Below are 8759 nucleotides of genomic sequence, written 5' to 3'. Positions count from 1 at the left end.
GCGCTAGAACGCAGCTGGCCAATAGGAAGGGAGCTCGCGCTGGCTCTTTAACTGGACGCGTCAGGGGAGCCAATCAGGAGGCGAGTTGAGGTCACGTGCTGCATGGACAGCTGCGGGAAATTCAAACGGCTTTGTTTGTGCGGGGTTACAAAACTGAGCGAAACCGGTGTTACAAAACTATTAAAATGAGCCTTTACGCAACATGTCAGATTCTGATTAAAAATGCATTTTCTCTTTAAGTTAAAAATGTTAAAATATAAACATTTAATTTTATAGTAAAGTATAAAGTGATGCTGAAATCTCTGAGTTATAAGCTTTAAAGGTGAGCTTGTCATATTTACATTTGTATAAGACAAAGCTACATCAAAGACATGCAAATACTCACTTTTACACACCCTGTCTGAATATTCCCTCAAAATCTGTGCTATATATATGAAAACAAATCTACAGCAGCTTTTAGCATCACTAACATCACATTTAAAGACGTATCAAAATTAAGTTTGACTGTTTTCACTGTGTGCATTCCTGGTTAGTTTCCCGCCGCCGCCCTTTTGTGTTTATAATAACCTGAGGACGTTATCATCATGACAATTCAGTGCTAAAATGACTGTAAATATAATGTGTTACAGTAACTCTTTATGTGGAAGTCTTTTTTAGACATTACTAAACAAACAGTGGAAGTTTATTGCCTTAAATCTGCCTCAAAATGTCAGAAGAAGGAGCAACTTCCGGTAATTAGAGGTTTTATTAATTCGACTTTGTGCACAGAATTCAAATATAGAAGTCTTCTTCATCTAATCCTCTCATTTTCCCTCCAGTTTGATGTTTTTTCAGCCTCTAAAGATCATAAAATCCTTTCATTGTTCCTCGAAAACATAGCCGGTGACTTTATCAGCTGTTTCCAGAAGGGAGAGCTCTGATTGGCTGCTCATGATGACATCACAACCACTGCTAAATGTAGGTCAACGATCAGTCTCCGCCATGCGGCCGGAAGCGGTACTGCAGCTCTGTCTCTAACTCAAGCCTGAAGATATTTATTCAGAATGAATCAAACATTCATCCCTGAGGGGGTAAATAAGTTTGTGACATGCGCAGAAATTAAAAGATGTAAAAATGTAGAAATGCAGCTGTACTGAAATAAAAGTATTTTGAAAAAAATATATATAAAGAGATAAAGGTTAAAAATGTCAACATGTCAGAAGTCCTATTTTCCAGTGTAGCTGTACTTCTGTGGCCCTGAAGGTCACTGCATAAACATTTATATAAACGACAAAAATACTGATTCTGTGATGCCAAAAAAAAAAGTAAGGTATTCCAATAAACACAAAAATAGTTATCGAAATATAAAACAATGTAAATAAATGCAAGAAAAGTAAAAAGACAATAAAACTTTTTAAAAAACGTAAAAAAAAACGTAATTTAAAAAGCAAGTTAATAAAAAGTGAAATTAGAGAATGACCACAAAGAAGCATATCACAAACGATATAAATATTTCATGACACTAAAAAATAAAAGAGATAAGAGCTTAAAATATTTCTTGAAACATTCAGAGAAAATATAAAAAACATAAACATATTTCATGACATGCAAAAAAAAAGTTAACAGTGGGAGAAAATGGTTCCTATAGCACTACATAAGGGATGACGCATCCCACGACACTTTTGTATTCCTTCTGTTTTAGTTTTTGCTAATCTTACTTTCTTATGTGTCTTTTCTTTTTGAATCATAGGTCTGTTATTATTGCTGTTATTATTATTACCGAATCCACTTAAAGATCCTGCTCATCACCTACAAAGCCCCCTCATACCTGACCGACCTCCTCTAACGCCACTCTCCATCTCACCGCCTCAGATCATCAGATGCAGACCTCCTGTCCCCCATCACCAAGTCCAAGCACCGCTCCCTGGGGACAGAGCCTTTGCCATCGCTGCTAAACATCCGCAACTCTGACTCACTTCATCATTTAAAAACCACCTCAAGACCTTCCTGTTCAAAAAACCTTCCTCTGCTCCTGCCCCTCCTCTGTCTTTTTTCTGTTTCACTCATCTGCTTTATTTTTATTTATTTTTATTATTATCATTTTACTGTAAAGTGACTTTGAGTACAAAGGAAAGTGCTATCAAATCCTATCAATTATTAGTTATTATTTTTATTATTGTTACTGATGATCTTTTCTAAATTGATGGTGGTAATGTCATTATATAAGGATATCATAATAATTGTTCTTGGTGGTGGCATTATTACTAGTATTACTGTCTGGTTTGGATCTGCAACCAAACTTGACAAACACAGACTGCAGCGGACTATAAGGACTGCAGAAAAAATCATCGGTGTCGACCTGCCCCCCATCCAGGACTTGTACCGGTCCCGGGCCAGGAAACGGGCAGGGAGCATTACCGCTGACCCCTCACACCCTGGACACAAATTCTTCAAACTCCTCCCCTCCGGCAGGCGCTACAGATCACTGTGCGCCAAAACAACCCGCCATAAGAACAGCTTCTTCCCCCAGGCTGTCACTCTGATGAACACTAAACCAGAACAGTGTCATACCTGTTGGATCAATACTCTCTGTAAATATACATGTAGATACACAATGCAACAATTCTCAAAGCAGAATTCCATATTTCTATTTTTTGTATTATTTAACTTCTATTTTATAATGTAAAACTACCTCTGCAACTCACCACTGCACTTTATCATATTATTTTAGCCTGTACATATTAGTCAAGCCTATTTGTTGTTTCTTTGTATTTATAGCTAATGTTATTGTTATTATATTTTTATTTTATTTTTTATTGTAGTTCTTATTCTTATTCTTATTCTTATGCCTTGTACAAAGAGAGCACAGTTTACTAAAGTCAAATTCCTTGTGTGTTCAAGCATACTTGGCGAATAAAGCTGATTCTGATTCTGATCATTTATTTATAATTTTTTCTTCTTGGTCTGATAATCAGCTTTGTACACACATAGTCTTGAATTTTGTTGTTTTGTTCTGAAAATGATCAAATAAAAACCTATTTATATATATATATTTTAAACAGTTGACATTAAAATGTCATATTCCATTAAAAAAAAACACAAAATGTTATGATTAGGGCTTTATAAACTTACACAAATTCATTTTAACGTGAAATCAAGAAGCAAAGCAGCAGTAATGATGTGGATGGCAAACAGAAGGAAACCTCCTTTTGCAGAAATGGATAAAGATCCTTTAAATGGCAAGTCCAGCTACAAAGTCCTGTCAGATGGTGCTCTGGATTTAGATTTTTAAAATACAAATCTGTAAAATACATTCTGTTTTTATTGGAGTGTTGACTTACAACACATCTAAAATGATATATTTACTCATTCATTCAATACATGTATTTGACAAGAAGCAAAAACATCCAGTAAACTTATTCTTTTGTGCATTATGATGTTTTTTAGTCCTCAAAAAAACTTAAGTGTGTGAGTTAAATGTTATAATAACATATCAAGTTTTAAGACTTTGTAACTTACTTAAAAACTTTTACTGATCTGTGCTGTAGTCTAACTTTGAGGCTGCAGTTCCTCCTCTCACCCCATGATGTCGCTGTTTTTCTTCCTCTCCTCTTCCTCTCCTCCTCTCCTTTATTTATTTCATTCCTTCACTTTATTCAGTTTCTTTGGCTGCAGCTGAATGTCGGTCAGTAAGGCACGTGGGCGGGTACCTCCTCGACCAATGACGCGCCCCCTGGCACAGCGTCGTGCCCTCTCATTGGTCACACCCCCTGAGCGCCGGCTCCTGATTGGCTGCCGGTTGTTACCGGGTGGTGTGGGGAGAGAGTGGGCGTGGCTACGGTTGTATAACTGAAGACGTAAGAGGCGCGCTGTCGTCGAGCAGAACCTTCATATACGGGACGATGTATGTGTTTCTATAAAGAGGCATTAACCCTGATTCTGACACAGTTTACTCACAGGTTACTGTCACACATATGACCTAAATACACACACACACACACACACACACACACACACACACACACACACACACACACACACACACACACACACACACATCACTCAAACAGCTGACAGTCAGTATTTCTCTTATTGTTATTCAAAGGTCAGGAATCTAACCTCAAACTTAAAGCAGTCAATGAACTGAGAGAAAATAAACAATATAAAGTGAAATATTTTAAATGGACAAGGTAAAGGTTCTTATTATGTAAGACAATGTTATTTAATTATGAATCTCATTCATACTTCTGCTGATAAATATAATAATCTTTATTTATATATCACTTTTCTAAACAGGGTAACAAAGTGCTTTACAAATAAGACAGAAACTCTAAGAGAATAACAGAGAAATGTGAGGAAGGCAATGAAAAAGAATAAAACAAATACAGTGACAGCAAAAAGAAATGACAGAAAGGAAGAAACACAAAGGTTAAGACTTAACTATCAGAAATATAAAATATAAAAGAATAAAAACCTGCCAGTGATGCTGCCAGATAAATAATGAAATTATTCAAATGGATTAAAACACACTCAGGTGACATCTCCTGTAAAAGCACATCCATAAACGTGTGTTTCTAAAAGAGATAGTTTAGACATCGTTTATAATAACATCAGTTTATTATGGAAGCCCTAAAAGGACATGATTTTGAAATACATTTCATTTTCTCAGGTCCCTGGAGATCTCAACTTATTTTTCTCGTGTTAAAGGAATCATTTATCTCTTTTTATCCAGAGAATGAAGCTTGTTTTTTTTGTGTTTTTGATCTTCAACCTGTGGGATAAATATCTCCTAACAAAATGTCTTTTTATTCTTTACTGAGGCAAAAAAATCTAACAAAACAATTAAAGAAACTGATAACAGGCCTTTCCTGTAACCTGTTACTTGGTTAGAATATGTTTAAATGTGCTCCTATAATGTTTAGTCCAGAAGCCCTAAAAGGACATGATTAAATACATTTTATTTTCTCAGTTTTCTCAAGACAATTAGTTAATTTTGTCGTTATTGTGATAATGAGATAACTTATCTTGTTTTATTCAGAGAAGAAAGCTTGTTTTTTTTTGTGTTTTTGATCTTCAACCTGTGAGATAAATGTCTTGTAACAACATTTTTTTTATTCTTTACTGATGCAACACATTCTACACAATCTTTGTGAAAAAAACAAACAATTAAAGAAACTGACAACAGGCCTTTCCTGTTACCTGAAGTTACTTGGTTAGAATATGTTTAAATGTGCTCCTATAATGTTTAGTCCAGAAGCCCTAAAAGGACATGATTAAATACATTTTATTTTCTCAGTTTTCTCAAGACAATTAGTTAATTTTGTCTTTCTCTCTAGATCTCAACTTATTATTATTGTGATAATGAGATGACTTATCATGTTTTATTCAGAGAAGAAAGCTCGTTTTTTGTGTTTATGATCTTCAACCTGTGAGATAAATGTCTTCTAACAACATTTTTTTATTCCTTACTGATGCAACACATTCTAAACAATCTTACACAATTAAAGAAACAGGCCTTTCCTGTAACCTGAAGTTACTTGGTTAGCATATTTACACACGTGCTTCTTTTACAGTATGTTTAGTATGGAAGCCCTAAAAGGACACAATTAAAGACATTTAATTTTCTCAGTTTTGTCAAGGTAACAAGTTAATTTTATTGTTATCTCAAGATCTCGACTCATTTTTCTCATGATAACGGGATTATTTATTTCTTTTCATCCAGAGAACGAAGCCCTTTTTTTGTGTTTTTGATCTTCAACCTGTTAGAGAAATGTCTTGTAACAACATTTATTTTATTCTTTACTGACACAACACGATCTACACAATCTTTGTGAAAAAAACAAACAATTAAAGAAACTGATAACAGGCCTTTCCTTTTACCTGAAGTTACTTGGTTAGAATATGTTTAAATGTGCTCCTATAATGTTTAGTCCAGAAGCCCTAAAAGGACATGATTAAATACATTTTATTTTCTCAGTTTTCTCAAGACAATAAGTTAATTTTGTCTTTATTGTGATAATGAGATGACTTATCTTGTTTTATTCAGAGAAGAAAGCTCGTTTTTTTGTGTTTTTGATCTTCAACCTGTGATAAATGTCTTGTAACAACATTTATTTATTCTTTACTGGTGCAACACATTCTAAACAATCTTTGTGAAAAATCTAACAAAAAAAATAATTAAAGAAACTGATAACAGGCCTTTCCTTTTACCTGAAGTTACTTGTTATATGTTTAAATGTGCTCCTATAATGTTTAGTCCAGAAGCCCTAAAAGGACATGATTAAATACATTTTGTTTTCTCTGTTTTCTCAAGACAATAAGTTAATTTTGTCTTTCTCTCTAGATCTCAACTTATTATTATTGTGATAATGAGATAACTTATCTTGTTTTATTCAGAGAAGAGAGCTTTTTTTGTGTGTTTTTGATCTTCAACCTGTGAGATAAATGTCTTGTAACAACATTTTTTTTATTCTTTACTGATGCAACACATTCTAAACAATCTTACACAATTAAAGAAACTGATAACAGGCCTTTCCTTTAACCTGAAGTTACTTGGTTAGCATATGTACACACATGCTTCTTTTACAGTATGTTTAGTATGGAAGCCCTAAAAGGACACAATTAAAGACATTTAATTTTCTCAGTTTTGTCAAGGTAACAAGTTAATTTTATTGTTATCTCAAGATCTCGGCTCATTTTTCTCATGATAACTGGATTATTTATCTCTTTTCATCCAGAGAACGAACCCCTATTTTTGTGTTTTTGATCTTCAACCTGTTAGATAAATGTCTCTTAACAAAATGTCTTTTTGTTCTTCACTAAGGCAAAAAAAAAGGGTGTTTGAATTTGCAAAGAAACAAAAGTCATAAAGTATAAAAAGTAAAATACTTGTGTGAATTGTTTTGTACACTATATAAGATACATTTATTATTAAAACTTCATTAATGGTTAAAAATAATTACTGATACTTTGCAGATTGACCAAAAGATATTAGGAATACTGAACATTTTTAAAAATGTAAGCTACATCTACTTTACTGTCTTTTTAACATTTTATCCCAAAGTTTATTTTGTTTTTACAGTTTAAGAAGGAAAAGTTGTATTTTTCATCAGACCAACTTTGCAGGTTCAGATTTATGTTAAAAGAAAAGGTGTGTGTATGAAGTGTGACACATTTATTAAAAACACATTTATACCATTTTAACAAAAGTTGATCAGATTGCAAATCATAATGCTGCCTTTTTTAATCAATACTTATTAAGAGTAATGTGATGTGTAATAGCAATGTGGTCCATATTTTATTAATGTGTGTAATCTGAGACACTTGATTATTTAATGTTGGATTAATGGAAAGTCAAATGCCTGAGATTATTGATGATCACATGTAACCCTAATTTTGTTCTCATTAAAGCAAAAGCAAATGAGTTATGTTTTATTCATAAAGCTATTAACAATTAGAAAGCATTACATGGAGTTATGAGAGCGCCCCAATGAACGCAGCACACTCTAAACAAAGTGATGCTGTTTATATCTGTACAGTAAGGAAGTACAAAAACACAATGCAAGTAAAATCTCTGCTTTCACTGAAATAAGAGAAGAAGAAAAATGCAATGGAGTCCAATAATAATATATATTTATTAAGCTGATACTGATGCATTCACCTGCAAACAGTTCTTCAATTAACAGCTGATAACATGGAGCGTATCTTAAACACAGTATGTGTTATTATCAGGTTAAATATTAAAAAAAGGAAAACATTTTTAAATTGTAGAAACATTCAAATTAGCAGGAATTAGTTAAGTGATCATTTTCAACTACTCATTGAACTTCACTTTCTTTTAAAACTTATAACTAACAGTTCATCTCTGTCCTTCCTGTACTCAGCCAATCACGGATGTAAACTCTTTCAAACACCAAAACCCAACCAGATTTAGGCTCCGCCTCCCTCCACCAATCATCCTCCTGCTGCTGCCAAAAACTGAAACCTGTCCTCCTCTGTTCCCCTCCGTTTCAGCTCAAGCGTTGAAACCTTCCTCTACCCCAGTCACCTCCAATCCATCTCACCAGAGTACAGCACCGGCTCCTCATCCTGCATCCTCCTTCACCACCAGAGTCAGGACTCCAAAGAGGGGGACCTGTTCTGGGTCTTACTGTCCTGTGGAGTACATGAAGACGACACGATGGAGTATAATCCACAAAGACATTACACATTTATCATATTTACTAAATGATCACTCACTGGTAATGAAGTCTCTGAAAAGGAGGAATATAAATGAGATGAGAGGAAATCACCATGAGTGATCTATCCTGGTGACTTTGTGAAGAATCCAACACTCGTTCCAAAGTTGACCACATTTATCCTCTCAGAAACACAAGACTTCTCTTTTACTAATAATACAATATCATAAATTGATAGATTTTTTGGTTTTATTATGTTTAACAAACAAAATGCTGCGCAACAAAATTCAGTCATGGTAGTACTCAGCGTTTATTGTCCCCCAAAATAAGGGCGTGGTCACCGTTGCACACAGGAAGTGACATTTAACCGTCGCTCACTTCATGTATGTTTTGAGATTACAGATCTTCTTTCGTTTTTATGTTCCAGTCAGGTCACCGAGGTTCTTGAACGCCCCCCTTTTAAATGTTCCTCATGTGTCCGACACAAAGAGAGAGAACCTTCTGCTTTGATGTCTGGAGGCAGAGAGTTTCAGAACTCTCTCTGGTTGTTTTAAAAAGTAAACTGAAGCCCCGCCTTTTTAAAGCTGGGGTTGGTCGTCAGAT

Source organism: Notolabrus celidotus, chromosome 13 (genome assembly GCF_009762535.1).
Source record: "Notolabrus celidotus isolate fNotCel1 chromosome 13, fNotCel1.pri, whole genome shotgun sequence".
Taxonomy (NCBI): domain Eukaryota; kingdom Metazoa; phylum Chordata; class Actinopteri; order Labriformes; family Labridae; genus Notolabrus; species Notolabrus celidotus.
The sequence above is the reverse complement of the archived record's forward strand: the minus strand, read 5'-3'. Positions refer to the sequence as shown.